The sequence below is a fragment of the Hyalella azteca genome, unplaced genomic scaffold (assembly GCF_000764305.2).
Source record: "Hyalella azteca isolate HAZT.00-mixed unplaced genomic scaffold, Hazt_2.0.2 contig6976, whole genome shotgun sequence".
In the NCBI taxonomy this organism is placed as follows: Eukaryota; Metazoa; Arthropoda; class Malacostraca; order Amphipoda; family Hyalellidae; genus Hyalella; species Hyalella azteca.
The window spans coordinates 350,919-369,991 of record NW_025937115.1 but is presented as its reverse complement, the minus strand read 5'-3'; the positions used below and the strand labels follow the sequence as shown (position 1 = coordinate 369,991).

The 19,073-nt window shown below is 39.0% G+C and overlaps 1 protein-coding gene across 2 annotated transcripts in view; it reads right to left on the bottom strand.

Annotated features, from left to right (window-relative positions):
- Positions 1–19,073, bottom strand: part of LOC108672806 (protein quick-to-court) — a 96,564-nt gene that overhangs the window by 49,964 nt on the left and 27,527 nt on the right. The window lies entirely within an intron of this gene.

Here is a 19,073-nt window from a genome sequence, read left to right as displayed (position 1 = left end):
ACATGATTAGTTACTGCCAGCAAAAGCCCCACGACGCACGGACGTCCATTCCAGCTGAGCGTTTCTTTCTCTGACGCTGCATAATGACTGCCTTTGATCTAGCAAGCAGGACGCGAAAATGCAGCGCATGAAGGATGAAAAGTCGACACAGTTCTGCAGAATCTTTGAATCGAGCAAAAAATGCCTGAAGCGTTCCCGTAAAGCCATGTTGAATAATGCTCGAGAGATGCACTCAGGACAGATTTTTTTATAATGAATAGTTATAAAGTAACACGCGTGACTAATATTTCTGCGATGGAACTTTCAAACAAGAGAAAACTTAAAAAACGTACTTAAAAAAACAAACTACCCTCCAAAAAAACAATTATCAAAAGAAATCATATTTTTTATTCCGGTAGAACCTCAGAAAATTTTTGTCTATCAGCTTATTTAATCGTAATAAAAATAAATTAGAAGTGAATCTTTGCCCTGAACGTGAATTGCGTCTAGTCACATTTGAAGGTCCCGAACAGATCGAGACGCGAGTTACGAAAGACAAAATTTGCCGTCCCTCCAAGACCAGGAAAATCGAGGCAATAAGACAGCGGTAGCCGAGCCAATGGAGGGACAGATTGATCTCTGACGCTCGGATGCTCCAGAAAAATGATGCTATAGAGAAGGCCAAACTGTACGAAACTATTTTAATACTTCCTAAAACACGAAAATGATCCTATAGCGAAGGCCAAAACTGTAGGAAACTATTATTTTTTTAAGACACAGAAAAGTGACGCAAACAAGCACGGTAACTACCTTCTATTAAAAAACGGAGCTCAAACTATCGCTCACGGAGTGTAAAACAAAATTATTACAAATAAAATTCAATAAAACCGTCGAGAGAGACAGAACGTTCACGGTAAATATTATCAGTGGCTCGAAATGTCGAGGTTGTCAATGTCTACCAACTAAAAAAGCTTGATGACTTTCCGGATGTAGTCACATTTCATCCAACGCCAGCGAAAATTATTTAAACTTGGGCGGAATTAATCAACTTAAATCTAGTGAATCTGAGTTTTCAATCAAAACTTCGCTGCATTTCAAAGCCAATTCATGGTCAGGGAACAAATTTCATGGACCATTTCAGCTTGAAGAGACATTCTATTTTGCTCCAAAAATGGAACCCAAAAAAATATGTATATACAGTATATTTGAATGGATTTCAGTTGGGCTAAAATTCCATAAGAATTTTTACCCACAATCGCAGCCCCAGTGACTCCGAGATTGCATTAGAACGAACTTTTTTGAGTTGAAAGTTCTCAGAGAAATCCACTCAGCTCACCGATTTCTTCGTCAAGAGATAATCTTGGGCAGCACTAAGTTCTTCCGCGAAAAAAAAATCAGTAGTTTTATTGGAATGGGTGCCCCCAAGATCTACTTTGACATCAAAGCTTTCATAACAAATGAAAATAATTAATGAGGAAAATGATTGATTGTCTCAAAAATAACTAAGAGCATTAAAGAAAGAACCGACACTCCCGAGAGTCGGCATGTCAGCCGAGCGAGAGGTAAAGTGACAAGTCTAAATTTCATGTTTAAAGCAAATCTGTCACATTAAGTATCAAGCAGAAGCAGTCATGAATTTGTCCAACATGAATCTTCATCTACATTTGAAACACATTTGCAAACTAATGTGATTGCTGCCTCTAATTGGGCTTTTGACAAATGATGAAGAGCGGCTTTTAATTAGATGTCAATGAAGACCCGGACCAGAGCTCATGCATGTGGCCGCATAAATGATCGTCGGCAGACTCAATTCTAGGCAAGTAATTAGATTTTAATTAATTAGATGTTTGATGTAAAATGCCGTTAGTGTTACGGCTCGAAGGTGTCGGTGAATGGTTAGTATTATTAGCATTACATCAAGCCGCAGTAGGCAGGTTATGAGGGTAGCATCTCGCAGGCGTTGGTAAGTAATGAGTATTGCGCCTCGGAGGTCTTGAATGGCAATTCATGGCCGTCAAACCTCGAAAGTGTATAGGCAAATCAAGAGTGCAAGTGTCACGCAGGAAATGAATGTTACTTTTTTCGACAATTCCAGCAAAAAAAGCGCTCGCATATTTCATGGAAAACCACACGCCAGAGATGACTCACTAGTGATGCATAGAAACGGATTACTCATTGTGGTGACGGTGAATAAAAATATCAGATTCAATATTCAATAGCGATTTCTAGACGATTCAGATAACTTCAACAACAGATAAAATTATATAAAAATACGCCTACGTAAACCAATAAGAATTAACATCAAAAATTTGTTTAGATGGAATCAGTCACACTTTTCTAATATAGATGTGTCTACAAATGGATGAGCCGCACAGGGAAAACCTAAATTAAGAAGACACTTCGCCTGCATAGCCCCACATCGTGAATATCGAAAGGGAACGCCACGCATTCTATTTAAGATCTAAGAGTCCAGTGCTGCAGTCAGTTCGTAAGAGAATATGTTGTTATTCGCAGTCAGGCTATTTCTATCGAATTCCTGAGAAGCGACAATTCAATCCGCCGCATTTTTGTCTAGCGGCCACCGACTCAAATTTGTTAGGGCGAAGTAAATGCTTCGGGTTATAGCAATCCCGGCTTGAATAGCTAAAAAATTCATGAACTGTGATGGAAAACAATTATTTTTACTTACTCTTTTCTGCCAAGCAGTCAAGATTCAACAATTAATCATATGACACGCGGTACCATTACACAATTTATTTCAAATGAAATAAACTGGACATGAAAGAAAATGCTAAGTGGGCATTGATGAAGGGCTAACTGAACATGAATAGAATTACCATGAGATAAGAGGAGAAAATGATGGACATGAGAAGCAAGTTTGTTAAACATTAGAAAAATGCACGATGGATATGAGAGCAAACTTGCATGAAAGGAGCGAAACTGAACTTACAACGCGAGTAAGTCGAGCTGAAAAGAGGATAGAACAGGGCATAAGAGGGGAAAAATTGCAAATTTACCACCGTTGTCAGAACTTCCATCGTTCTTGTAAAATTTTTGTAGTTGCCAAGATTTCAGTTTCTTTGCTTCGTTCGGATTTGTTTTTGCGTTTGATGCAGCTTTATATATGTGTTGTTAATTGTAGTTCATTCCTCCTATAGGTCAAGGAAAGGACCAATAATATTGAAGGCCGTGAGGCTCATTATATATTTGGCGACTTCGGTCTAGCGACGACTGCCAGCTTCCGTAAACAGCAAATCTTGAATTTAAAATATGTATTTTACACTTCGCCATTTATCAATTTTGTGCTTCTCTGGAACATGTTATGACATATGAAAAACATATGTTTTGGAATATGTTTTTTGAATTATTTTCTTAAAATTTCTAGGGTATTCTTGAAATCAATGAATTGATAAAATTTAAGTTATTCATGTACCACCTCATTTGCTCATTTCGATATTTGCTCCAATTCGTTCATCAACACCGATTTGGCCTGATGCAGTAAGGTTTTTTTTTAATTTGAATATGAAATACTTACTATATACGGTATTATTTGACATCAAAATAGTATCTAGGAATGAAATGTTCCCCCCTCTGATGCAAACCTGGGAGCGAAAAACGAAAAATTCGAGACGTTTGAGAGCTTTTGCTATTTTTGTACCACTTCACAATGGCTGGTCGGCTCTATGGATTCAAAGCTTAAGTCTGTATTTGAGCCAAAATATATAGAAATGGATGCCTGCACCAAACTCCTCACAAACAAGTTGAACATGAGAGCTGAAAAAACTGTAAATTAAAATAGATTAAGTTGGAAATGGAATAAAAGCAAACTGGACGCGAAAGAAGAAATAGCTGGACACAGGAGATGAGTAACAGGATATCGGAGGAGAGCAAATTGGACATGAGAAGAAGAAAAATGGACATAAGAGTAGAACAACTTGATCTTGATATGAGAGAAGAGCATTTGGACGTGAGAGAAGAGCAACTGTACATTAGAGGAGAGCAAGCTGGACATGAGAGAAGAGCAAACTGGACATGACAGAAGAGCAAGCTGGAAATGAGAGAAAAACAAACTGGACATGAGAGAAGAGCCAATTGGATATGAGAGGAGAGCAAACTAGCTGGACATGAGAAGAGAGCCAACGTACTAGCTGGACATGACAGAAAATCAACTGTACATGAGAGAAGAGCAAATGGACATGAGAGAAGAGCATACAGGATATGAGAGGAACATTGAAGGATAGCAAATCTGGACATGAGAGGAGATAATCCTCGCACGGTCCTAAATGCCCGCGCCGACGTCGGTCTTGGTACGGAGCGGTGGCCAGAAGTCCTGAACGGCGCTGACAGGCAGCTCTGCCGCGGGTGATAAGTCCCAAGAGGAGGGCAATCGAGGCGACCATTGCGGGTGTCGAGGGAAGATGTGGGTGAGAGCTTCCTAATTGGGACGAAGAGAGCCCATCCAGGGTAACATCTTGAGGAATGTCACGAGTTACTCGCCTCTAACTCCGAGCTCAGCCTAATTGTTGGGGTGACGTTCTAACGGAGCGGTTCCAAGCCACAGCAATTACGGAGACAGGCGCTGTACTTTGCGGTAAGTTCTTGCAACCTTCTTGTGATACAGTGAAGTTTGTATTTTACTTAGCATAGATGAGCCATTCAAGCATCCACATATACGAAAAAAATCTTCAAAAATCTAGTTGCATCAAACGAGACTAAAATGAAATATTGGAAGTAGTGAACTCTAAATATCGAACTCAGGATGCAGAACTAGCATGATTTTATCATATTTTCTAGAATCTTTGGGCAAATAGAAAGAAAGTTGAATAGCTTAGGAAAATAAATCTAAAACTTTCGAAACATGAATTTCTCGTTACCTTCAAAAGCTTCACATTCACTTTCACATTTGAGGCAATTCAATTGACTTTTTTATTTGCATCTGGTCTCTGAAGGTATTATTTTATTTCTGTTTTCATTCTGGTAAAGTTTCATGTTTTGTTATTGATTCATTTATGTGGATGAGTAATTTATCAGTAATTGATCAGTCAACGAAATGCTTATAAATCAAGGCGATCTTTCGTTTGTAGGCGAAGAAAAGATGGCTCATGGAATTATTGAAGAAAACAATACAAATACAACAATACAAAGTTACGCAAGTACATTTTAAATATTTTAAATACATTTCTCCGTATATTTGTGTTCTTGAAGTAAATCCAGCTTCTACCATAAATATATCCGTGAAAAGTTTCCACTAAGGCGCACATACCTGAGCAACTAGCAGCCGAAAACGTACGGGGGTAAACTCAAACAATAAGAAACTCAAATTAATCAAATAGTGCAAAGAAAAGACCGTAAAACTCAAACATTGGAAACTGACATCTTGGTTGCTCGGGAACTGTTTCCTTTCAGTGCCTACTTAGTAGCTGCACAAAAGGTTAAGAGACCGAACACTCGAAGTGAACGACTCAAGTTTCAAAGATGGATCATTTAATTGGAGAAACGAGGACGAACACCACAGCAGAAAGCTTAAGTATACCTCAGCGTCGGAAAGTTCGGCTTTAGTGGCCACATCCAGACTCTGTTTGCTTTAGATACTGAGACATTCCTACGCTCACTGAGGCGATGCCCACTAAACAAGTCCACAATATCTCCAGCACCGACCAAATAACCGTCGTAAATCCTGCTACCAACATGTCAGCCCACATGCATGACGCACTCGATTACGATTACCCATTGAGCATTACCACTCGACAAGCTTACTTCGCGCTTTCTTTACACAGAAAAAGTTGATAGACAAAATCCGAATTGGATCAGCAGCACAGAGGCAGCCGATGAGGACGGGGAAGCGCACAATGTGATTTCAAACCGTATCAAACGTACGCCATAATCACGAAAATTAAAATTCCCTCTCCAAAATAAAATATTATAAAGTTGCACAACTGCACACTAAGAATTTGAAACACGTAATTTTTAAGATATATTGATGTTTTAACAATAACGGAATAACATCCCGAAAGATAAAAACTAAAAATGTACATGATAAGTGTGAATAAAAGTCTGAAGGATAATAACTTAAAGCTTTTCCCGATGCAAACAAAATGAAGTATTGCAAAGCAAGGCAAGAAAGGATTGAGCTGCGTGAGGTCTCATATTTGCAGCACCATTTTTAAGCCGAAAGCAAAGACGGGTCAGGACATAAAAAATAAACCGAGCAAGGGCCTGAAGAGAACTTAAGCATTTACAGGAATAAAGTTACGTAAGTTTGGAGATTTTTGGAGGTACTTAGGTTGTTTGTAGAAGACTCAACACCTGCTAATTCTCAAGCTTTATTAGGAGTAGGACGCTGCCGAGCAAATACGGCACGATGCGTGCATGCAAAGCCACTTTCTCGTGTCGCTGTCTGCTTGCATGAGAATTTATAGAACGAATTTAAACAAACCACAAACTTCTAAGAGACTCGAATTTTGTACTTAAGAAATGCAGAAGAAGTTCGAGTTCATTTAGTAGATATCAATGAACTCAGATCCACGAATGCCATTCATGGTAGGATATAACTTCATCACTCGACTTTATTCCTGTCCTATATATTTTGGCTTGCTTGTACGGTATGCATAGTACTAGTTATTAAGGAACGATCGAAAGTGCAAGCGTGTTCATTTCAATATCAATAAATGCTTTATTCAATGCACAGATTCAGTTGAGCTCGAAATAAATTGAAGCGAATGAATGAACCTAACAGATGAATTTTTAGCAAAATTTCTTCAAAAATAAGTCCATATTGAAGGGGGACTCCACAAAAGGAAGCGCTATTTTATGCACGGAGCACATACTAAAAAAGAAGGCAAAATGAGAAGCAGGCAGAATAAAATGAGGCCATTTATCCAAGTACGCAGGCAATATACATCGAGATGGAGAGAGGCACTTCCTTGTATCCTACGTAGGGTCTTTATTGCGAAAAAAATGTCTGGCAAGCTTCGCGAGAGCAGCAACTCTGCTGGCCGGATGGCCACAGTACCCATATAGTGGTGAAGTGAGCTCCAGCTTACGCCCCCAATGTACAAAATTTTCTAATAATAAAAAACGAATTTACGGATCAAATAAAAATTTGTTAAAAATGACAATTAGTTAATGATAATGATGGGAGTCACCACAGATGTTCGAATTATTCTACAGGATATGATTTATATGCCGGAGAACCTTCCATTCAGTCACTAGTTAAAGGCGGCTAAGAAGTTCTTGTAAATGCTGTAATACCGAGAGACGTGGCATAGGCTATAATTTCATTCTATCTATCCAGCCGTTATCATTTTTTTCCATTGCAGTTCAGTCACTTCGGTTGCTTCTCCTGCTTATTGATTTTCCTCACATTTAAAATCCGTTTTGTAATGAATGCTATGCACAGAAGTTTTTGTAATTTTTACTTTAGATGCCTTATTTCTTCCACATCTTTGATAGCACTTAGTTAGATACACCTTTTATTTTAAGGAATATTCCTCCTTGAGAATACTCGATTTCTATCTTAACATGCTGTGCGATAAGTATATGATTCGCTCTATCAAAAAGCAGATTTTTGCTAACCGATTTAAATTTAATAATTAGATAATTTTTCTCAGTTACCAAACTTAAACCCTCAAAAATTTAAACCCTCTCGACTTCAATGTGAGGCCTTCATGACTCTATATTCTAAGATGAAACACTTAGCGGAAGCGGCCGTTCACGACTCTTAATGATAAATTCGAATCTTTTGAGCATCGAATTCAAATAAAATAAATTTAATTCTGCACTGTGATATTTCTCAAACTCACCCTGTATGCCGTATCCTGTAGGCCTATCAACCATTCTTACGTGATTCGTGTTTTGACAAATAAAAAATAAATTGGTTATTTTTCTTGAATCAAATCATAATAGATCTTCGGTGGCAATTTATTCCAATTTAATCGCTTAAATTATTTTAGTAGAGTAATCAAGTTTCCAGAAGAGAGAAACGGTTGTAGAAGAAATTCACGATATATTCCCGTAATACAATAAATAATAAAAACGATGCAAAGTTCACCGAGCATCGCCCAAGATATTTTCGTTAAAATTGAATTGTCCTTAACTAGATGTGATAAATATAATTGGTAGATGACCATACTTGATAATCTAACGAATAACACTAAATATACACTGAAAAGGATACCTAGTGGTAGGTTATTTATTCAGGTCCACTTTATTAGATTTGGAAATCATACAGTTTAAATCGAAAATAATTGAAAAAAAAATTAGAAGACAAGTTAAACTTTACACGTTTTCTCCAGATAACGTTTCTAAAAGCAAATTTTCCGATCGAAATGAGTTGAATGAAAGCCACGACTTCTGGAATTACAAAATTCAATCCAGCTGAACTAGACAAATAATCACAATACAAGCTCGCATTTCGGGAGATTATCGAACACCGAGACAATGCGGGCGTCGGATAAATCCCTAGCCATGAATTGCCACCCCTTGCCAAATCTGGGCCGTTTTGTCGCTGGGCGGACTGCCAGTCCACGGTACGTACAGCAAGCTTTTGAAGAACGGTGATGGCGGTGCGGTCAAGGCTGTTCGCAACTGGTCTGCTTTATTAATGACCAAGAGTCTGCTATTGAACAACCGTCCCCCAAGGTGACGTTGGTCATTCATGTCCTAAAGTAAGGGAAATGATATTATGTGTTGGGAGAGAATTCCAAAACGAGGCACAAGACTGAGTTCGACGCAGGGCACCAGACTGCGTTCGGTGCACGGCGCAAGATTACGTTCAAGCGTAAGCCGCTCAGCGCGAAATTGAAGACTCGAGCTGACCGACAGCACGGCATTGCCCAGATATATACGTATATGTCCGCGGAATACGACCTTCATGGAAAGAGCTCATATAGCATCGAGCTGAAATGCGGCATCAGTTTATAATGAATAAATTTAGCAGCTAACATTCAATTTTCACCGTATATCGAGATACTAAATAAAATTAAATAGAACGACATCATTTACAGCTGAAGCACCATATGGTGCTGGGGCCTTATTATCAAAACTTCGTAAGTACGCAAAATCGACTTACGAGTGGCGTTGCTATGACAACGTAATACTAGCGGTTGTATTATCAAAACATTTGAGCGGGAAACATTTGCGCGGGAAAAACATTTACGCTTTTAGCTAAGACTTGCGTACGAAAATATTGATAATGCCAAAATTAGGGTGTACTTACGTCCCACATAACTTTTTTGTCTTAAGTACAAAAAGTTTCGAAGTTTTGATAATCCGGCCCCTGATCATCAAGCCGCTGTAAGCAACATTATTAACATATATTTTGCGCTGCTATGCATCTGACGAGCTGTTGCTGCTCTCGAGTCTACCGCAATCTTTTGATCTACTAAAACAATCTTCGGCATTAATTTCTATTTAATGTAACATTTTCTGACCAAGAAAAATAGTAACCCAGCAATAAAATTCAAACAGATATTTGGGCTATGCTTCCTTGCAAAAATTTCTGATCAGGCAAAAAATTGCCACCTGATACTCTCGACAAAAAGTTTTAGACTTTTAATGTAATTTTGCCAACACATGCTGATCGCAACGTACCTACCGCGGCCGGAATGCTACTGAAATAATCGATCGGTGCGGACTTTAAAAAATTATATTATGTAAAGTGTCTGAGTAGCAGAATGGTAGATGACAGAAGAGGTGACACAAAGGATGCGATAAATAAAATTAAAGTTAAAAGGGAAAACAATCAAATTTAAGGTGCACGCATAAATGGGCAGGGAATAAAAGTGTTAAACTCCACGACACAACGCCCTCATTATAGGAATTACAGCGAAAAATCGGAGAAATTTAGAGCTGCTAGCATAATTCTTATGTCGATTTAAGACGCCTATAGGGAGGAGATGTTCAGTAAAAACTTCGGCTTCATTATTTACATTCTTACTGACACTTCAACTTGAGAGTCTTTGAAAAGCCCTCTTACATTATATACGAACTATGGTCTGCATACTAGAAGACCACAACAGAAGATCCTTACATAATGAGGGAGATAAGGAGTTTGGTGTGCTATGTCCCAATAATTTGGAGCGTATATGATATCGTAGAAGCGTAGGATACGACAGGAGTTGGCAGAATCCTCGGTGCAGCAGCCTGGTTATCGCTCGCCACCTCAGCACAAACCGGTCGTTCCGTGACCCAATGGGCACCGCAGATGTGCTGAGTCTGCAGGTCTAGCATCTGTTTAATCCGTCGTTCATAAGGCGTTCGGATGAGCTGACCTAGCGATTTTTTGGGAGGGAAAGTGCCTTCCAGTTACAGCCAAGCTAAAGTCCAAGCAGTCAGCACTTGATGTGATCACTGCATGCAGATTTGGGACTAATCTAACTTTTCTCCATATCACCATATCATTCGAAAAAATTATTTACAAAATGTGCTGATACACGAGTTAATTATAGGATGTAAAACCTAACATAGCATCATACAATCCAGTTTGTTGAAGTATCCGATTCGGAAATTATTTCCGGAAGCGTCGAGTGTAACTTGTCAATGGCATACCAGCAGGAAGTCGACCACTTTTCGCACCCGCGCCTTAATCTGTATGGTAATCTGGACCTGGGAAGACACACTTTTCTCTCCAAGTTCAAAAATTTCAGGTGGCTTAACGCTGGCCAATATGTGGCGGACGATTGGCCGACTGTTGTATGGATCTAATTTGTAGGAGGATGTGGTGGGAATGCCTGGAGGCGCCATGGCATTTCTCGAGCATGACGGCTGATTTCCACAAACAGCTCGTAAAAAGTTCGAATAAAACTTTAATTGGCAGCATTAACATTTATGGCATACGTTGGCAGTAAAGCATCTTAAAGTGGAACAAATTAAATTACTTTGGTGCTGCCTAACGTGTTACATCTAGCGTTGATTTAAACAGAACTAATCAACACCTTCCGCTACAATCGGACGAAAAATTATTTATGCTTGGTCACTTCGACAAAAATACAGGAAAATCGATGAACTCATCAAAAGCCCAATGCTTGAAAAATAAGAATATTCTCAACAGATATCAACCGGATTTTTTAATGACGAAATCAAGAACTTGACCGAAATTCGACGGAAAACGATATATAATGTGGGAAACAAGCTTAAACTCCTTGGAAATGGCAATAATGTTCCTCAACTTAATATTTATAAGGCAAATATCACAACAAACTTTCACCATTGCACAACTTCTGAATGATATTGAATACGAAAGTTATTAATTCATACCAGATACGAGAAGTACGTCAGAGCTCGTAGTCGAGCGACCAAAACTAATGCCCAAAAGACGAAGCCAATTGCAATTCAATGAAACTTTGGGATCTTCTCTAATTTGATTTGCGAGGTCGACGAGATGCGCCTTGATGATCAGGCGTCTGCTGAAGCAGGCGATCAAGCGTTCAACATTTTTTTGAAAAATAATCGGTCATTATTGTTCGGCCGCCGGAACGCCGGCTAAGATGAGGAACTAGATCGAGAAGATGGAACGCCTCGTGGCTACCAATTAGCGTCCATTATCTGCTTCTAATTGCGACGCGGCCCTTGAGAGGCAAACGAACACAACTGATCAGTTTTTCAATCATGCTTCTGATTGCAATCTTCCAATAATTATGTCATTTCAGAGATGCACGAGATTTTACACACATTATTAGTAACAAATGAAGTTAATTTCCATTTTACATCATTTAATTTTAAAATGTCATAATTCTGAGTTGGCATCATTGCAAACAACCGGAGGTAAATTAATGGATATTTGAAGTTCGACAGGCTAAGGTTATAATATTGTTAAAAATATCCTAATGCGAGTTGGAAAATCTCTATTGCAATACATGATAGAACAAAGTTTCAGAGCTTAAAAAAAATTTACGTGCATCAGTTAACTACAAAAACTAGACGACTGGAAAAATGGCTGAAGAAAATTTCTATTTGGCCGTTGATGCCCTAGGAACTGACTTATTCAAGCCCACTCTGTCAGCTGCGGAAAGCCTACGGAAGTCAATCCATTAAATTTATAGGATGCTAAGCAAATGAAATATCGAACAAGACGTGCGGGACTGCGCATCAAATGAATTAGGCACCGCAGCACTTAATTGCGGCCTTAATTCAACAACTCTAGGTTCTCTGCGCAAATCGCGTAATTACAAACAAGCAAATTTTTTACGAAAAAGAGAAAAATCTGTATTTATGAAATATTTATCCCATTAATTTAAAAGCAGTTAAATCAGTATTTATCCTCATTAGCAAAATTGATACATCACAACACTTTTCATTAATTGGAATGCAGAACGCGTCATTATTTTTGCAAAAGCGTATAAGATTACTGCAGCGGGATCGTAAAGTTGAGGCGAAACGAGCAAAGCCACCGCGGCAGTGACTCGTAATCATTACAGGGGTCGTATGGCGCTCGTACATTGCACTTAGGGTACGGTACTCCGGCATGAGGCACACGCCTGACGCGATAAAGGAAAAGTAATTATTACTAGGGTCGTACGTCCGGCATGAGGTACACGCATGACACGTTAAAGGAAAAGTAATCATTACTAGGGTTCACGCATGACACGTTAGAGGAAAAGTAATCATTACTAGGGTCGTACGTCCGGCATGAGTACACGCATGACACGTTAAAGGAAAAGTAATCATTACGTAACGGTACTAGGGTCGTACGTCCGGCATGAGACACACGCCCGAAGCGATAAAGAATAAATAATCATTACGAAGGTCGTAAGTCCGGCATGAGTACACGCATGACACGTTAAAGGAAAAGTGATCATTACTAGGGTCGTACGTCCGGCATGAGACACACGCCCGAAGCGATAATGAATAAATAATCATTACGAAGGTCGGTAAATCGCAAATCTACTTTCAAATTCCAAATAAAATTCCCGGAGTTTCAAATTAACCAGAGTAACGACACTGTAAACATTGAATCATTCCAATATTTATCATCGCAATAGAAGAGATATCAGTAACGAACTCCTCAAATGATAAACAAGCACTTTAGACTGTGATGGCCCAACTTGAATTTTCCTCAAATAAAATGAAAGGCTCTAGTTGTCACATAGATTTCAAGAACAGCAGATTTGCTTGCAAGAATAATGCAGCCCTTATGATTAAATAAATCACTTTCAACTTTGAAAACTTAATGAGCCACAATAACAGACATGAAACAAAATTGCCGAGCACTGTAGAACTTGTCCGATTAACGCGACAATTGTCGAGTGTGCAACTCTTCACTTTGACGTAAATGAAACCGGCGCGCTCAGGGCCGGCATGGCTAATTGAGGTTTTGGAATGAATGCGGACATTCCATCTCGTTTGAATAATTCTTTAATCTTTGCAAATGAAGCTCCAATTATAATTTTTACTGAATTTTATGCTGGAGAATATTACGTATTAATATGTGTTCATACCACAGGTATTGGTTGGCCAATCTCTAGCTCATATGCTTAATGAATTAAATTTTCATATATCGAGTTTAAATGTGTTCTACAAACCGCACTAAAAAGGCCGTTACAATTAACGCTGCCTCCTCGACTTCACCTAAATAACGATCCTTGATACAATTTATTCCGCATTGAAAGCAGAATAAAATTCGTTGGCAGCAGAGAGCCAGCGAAATAGTTTTAAAAAAAGAAGCAGTCTGCCACATGATAACAAATTTTTCAATTAGCACGTCAGGAACATTGCGCCCTGAAAATTTTAATGAAGTCTCACGTAATAAGGAACGCATTTTGATAAATTGATGCGAGTGCGCGTGAAGTCCGGCAGAACCACTCGATATTGTCATTCTTATAATAGTCAACGAGACCATCGACATGTTATTGAGAACTTCTAAGCACTTATATAGATTAACACGATGATTGTTTTAGAAGAAAAAATCACCAATTTTACACAGATAAATTTCATCTCACAATATTTTTTATATGCAATAGTTTTGTTCATCTCACAATAGTTTTGTCATCGGGCTCTAGTCTCCTCATTCAATCTATTTTTCGCAATATTTTTGTATATTCCGGAACTGTTCCTCCTTTATCTGCAGAGCACACGTGCCTTAACACAAACCATGCATGCTTCACTGATGCTTCATAACGCTTAACGTGACTGTTCACAAATAGTAAACTAAATGTCAGTTGTAACATCCTAAGATTTTTGCGCGAATTGTATAAACTTGCAACAAGAAGAAAACTTGCTACGGTATTTCATGGACGCCATAATTTTTTCGACCAAATAAAATAGTTTCGTCGTTTTTCCAGCACACTTTTAGATCTAGTAAACACAAGGAAACTCCTGACAGCGACTTATATATATACGTACAGTCAGAGCACCGGCAAAACTCTAGTCTGATAATAAAAATGCGTAGTAATATTTTGATTAGAATCTAACAAATACGTCATTATGTTCATATATAGTTCAAACCGCTTGTACAATTTGAACACTCTGGCCATCACTAAATATGATATCTAATATGTAATGAATTCAGTCATGTCAATTTCCTTTCGTGATTAACGACCAAACTTCATCTCAGTCTAGGAAAAAGCAACGGTACTTCCATCGATACGTCGATCATTCGACCAATTCGTTGAGCAATATGATTATTTGCAGACATAAACTAATTGACTTCTGTCCCGAACGCCACCGCCAGGCAAAAGTAACGCGTCCGCAAATCAGATAAAAACTGGGAAGCGTGAGCTAAACCACTATTCGTCGTCGTATTTTGGCCACGACAGCAGCACGTGCGAATTAAGTTGACCTTCGTCCATATAAATTATGAATTGTGGAGAGAATATGTTAATAGAACTTCCTTAACCTTTGCGAAATAAGCTCATAAATAGCATTCAATGATAACAGTCTATTTTATCAGTAGAAGTGTGTTTATATATATTTATGCTCGGTAATTACATAATTGCTCATTTACAAAGTTTACAGAATATAACATAAAATTACCACAAATAATACTTAAAATTTTCAAGACAATCTATAGAGTAAAGTTTTGAGAATTAAAAGAATGGATTCACACAATGCATACGTTATCAAAACAAAATAAAACAGATGACGAATACAAGAGGTACTTGCGCCGAATATTCTGTGCCAATAAGCATGAGAAGCTTTTTAATTTCAATGACTTATTGCGTGGGATTAACGACTAAAATGTGAGAACATTAACTCTGATAATTGCATTTGAATTCGTACTATTGCCTTGCACAATTAGAATAATTGTAGTTGAAAATTTTCATATGAACGCAAGCCTACTTAATTTGATTGCTCACCAATCGTTAATGGAATATAATTACTCCAACATTAATTTCTCTTCGTTGGTCTAAGAAATGGACCAACTAGAGACGTCAAGAAAAACTCACCAGCGCAACGAACGCCAAAACGATCTCCACCAGCGAGATGAACGACGAAACGATCTCCACCAGCGAGATGAACGACGAAACTATCTCTACCAGCGAGACGAACGACGATACGATCTCCACTAGCGAGATGAACGACGATACGATCTCCACTAGCGAGATGAACGACGATACGATCTCCACCAGCGAGATGAACGTCAAAAAGATCTCCACCAGCGAGATGAACGACGAGACGATCTCCACTAGCGAGATGAACGACGATACGATCTCCACCAGCGAGATGAACGCCAAAACGATCTCCACCAGCGAGATGAACGACGAAACGATCTCCACCAGCGAGATGAACGTCAAAAATATCTCCACCAGCGAGATGAACGACGAAACGATCTCCACCAGCGAGATGAACGACGATACGATCTCCACCAGCGAGATGAACGACGAAACGATCTCCACCAGCGAGATGAACGTCAAAAATATCTCCACCAGCGAGATGAACGACGAAACGATCTCCACCAGCGAGATGAACGACGATACGATCTCCACCAGCGAGATGAACGACGAAACAATCTCCACCAGCGAGATGAACAAGGCAATCATATTCAGTGATGGAACAAGCTGCTCTGCAATAAGTTTGCGCAAATAAATTGATGAGACTTCCAGTGATGAGCCTCCCGCAGGAAACACTTCTTTCAACGTGTCTGGTAACTCGGCATAATTGAATATTTCATTGCTTATTAGATTCTTTCATCGTGTATACTCTAGGATATTGAAAATATAGAACTGCAAGGGATTGATATTCATTTGTTAAAGCAGGGGCATTTTTTCGTTACAGCATAAAATTGAAAAATCCCATCAATTTACTTAAACTATGCATAAATATTTCCAACAGCTTCAAAATATAATATACGAAGTCAAGCTTAAAGTTGAAGCTACAGAACATCTGATTTTTCAATCCAAATCAATCTCGCACAAGACATCTTCCTAATCCAGTATGGTCGTTCTTCCAGCGGCTGGTGCGACGACTTGAGATACGCATAACGCAAGGAACTGGAAGCATCTAGTCGGCGTAGAGACCTAATTGAGAAATTAATAAAGATCAAAAAGAGAACAAAGCCGGCAGTAAATCAATTAGCGCTTGTCAGCAGCACACACGGGCGGCGAAAAATTGATGATGAAATGTGCAAACTCGCACCAGCTACCATCGAAAAACCGGGTCTAAAATTATGAGTATAAATTACCAATTAGAATTACAGCCTGAAACAAAAGAGATAAAAATCACACTGCAAGAGAATTACACGGAAAAATGCCATTTGCGCATTCGTCAAGGGAAAGAAAAAACGAAAATATGTTCCAAACTTTATTTCTTGAAGAACGAATGTTACAGTCGGGAGATTGCGAAGAGTCTCAGTATTAAATACAAGCGTGAGACATGGGGATGGAGACATCGTAAGACATGGAGACAAGCGTAAGACATGGAGACTTCGTAAGACATGAAGACAAGCGTGAGCCATGGAGACTGCGTAATTAAGACATTTAGGCAAGAGTGAGAGATGAAGACTGCGTGAGACATTGAGCCTGCGTAAGTCATATAGACATGCGTGAGACATGGAGACAGGCGCGAGACATGGAGAGAGGCGTGAGACATAGTGACAGGCGCGAGACATGGCGACAAGCGTGAGGCATAAGAACCCTCGTGAAACATGGAGACAGAATCAATCACATATTAATTATCATGAAAATTGTACCAAAAAAAAATATACCAAATTTCACGATGTGAGCGCCATCATTCAACAGTTCCTGAGCAACATACTGAACGTTATCATTGAACATAATTTTTTCCACATTAATCACATTCCAACGTATGCAACAGTATGTGGCATTCCAACGTAAGGAACCATGTAGCATATTCCAACGTAAGGAACCATGTAGCATATTCCAACGTAAGGAACCATGTAGCATATTCCAACGTAAGGAACCATGTAGCATATTCCAACGAACGGAACCATATAAGGCAGGTGCATATAAGCAGCAGGGCATCAACATAAACCTCCCAACTAAAGGTAAAGCATCATTTTTATCACGAGAGTAGAGCTCAGTAGAGGTGGCAATCGAAAGCAGCAGTGCTGGACATTCACAAATGAGCCTAATATATATGCCCTATCAACGTGCGTTCTACAAAATGTGTCATGCGAGGTAAAATATGAGTCCCCAAATACCGAACGCAGGATCAACGTGTAAGCTCATTCTATAGGTCGGGGCAATTTGGAGCGGCATTATTACACGGCATCGTTTTGAGGCGCATCCATAGACTTTCAATATGGGACGTTAACGACACGTCCAGGTCATATAAGAAGCGTTCGCCGGCCTGTGACGCTTGAAATATGGAGCTCGCTAAGGCTTTATTGCGGGCACCAATCCGCGCTCCAAGTGCACCAATCCGTGCTCCAGCTACAGCATTCTTCGTTTCAAATGCAGCAATCCACGCTCCAACTGAAACCATCCGCGCTCCAGCCGCAGCAATCGGCGCTCCAGCTGCAGCAACAATCTGTTCCCTTCATGTACAATTCAGAAGGACTTACTAAGCATTTTCCTCATACTTAAAACTCAAATAAACAGCCGAACCTCTGACTACATCAACCCCACATAAATTTGAATATTTAGAAACATTATTCCTCCGTACGAGATTTATCCTTTAATCCACTTATCAATGAACAGGTGCTTTAAATCTTAAAATAAAGCAGCGAGATTTGTGAAATGAACTGACAAATAAAATAACATGAATATCGCCACTGAAATTCGACACTTACGCAGGCTCCTCGTCTCCACAGAATGATGGCCCACGCATCACAGGAGTCCAGCGAGCCAAGTAAGTCACGGTTTAATATTATCCTTTGTTGAAATCTGTAGTGATCGTATATGGAGTTTATAGTCACTTTCAATTAAAATATCTTACATCGAACAAACTTCGATATTTTCACCGTGACTGTTATATTCTACAGAACATCGTGCGAAGCTTTTATAAAGGAAATAAACGATTAACTGAGGTTAGTAAATCTTGCAAAAACATGACAATGGAAAAATTTGCGACACCTGTGCAATAAAAATTTTTAGGAATCAGAGGGTGTTCTAAGCCCTAATGAGAATATTTTAGTAATGAGATCTGCATTATAATAAATGTGGAATAAATTCCAGAAAGACTAAAGATTCTAGAGATTCTAGAAAAAAAAACAATGCTATCCAGATTTGAGAAAAAGTCAGAGGTCTAAACTTTCTTTGAAATGTGATTTTTAAATTAATACGATATTTATATTTAATTAATAAGTTGGTGAGCAAGGACAAAAATTTATTTAACTTCTCTTCATTGCGGCCTGCCAGGGCTACTGAATTCAGCTAATTGATAAAGTTTGCAATCCTGAAATTTCCCTCACGAATTTCCTTGTTTTTTAAACGTCGAGCCATCAAGAAGCTGAAACTTTCGTGTAACCCGTGATAGAAGTTTCAGATAACTTCAAAAAAGACCATAATGAAATAATGCAACGATTGCAGAGACGAAGAGATGTCTAAAAGCAGTTTATGAAGGAATTCAATACAAACACTTTGGTCAAGACCGCCGGTAGCAGACACCGGTGCAGAGGCGAAGGCTCGAAGTAAACAACAAACAATTTGATGAATACGCAAAGAAACGTCAGCTCGGACGGCTTCCTTAATTGGCTG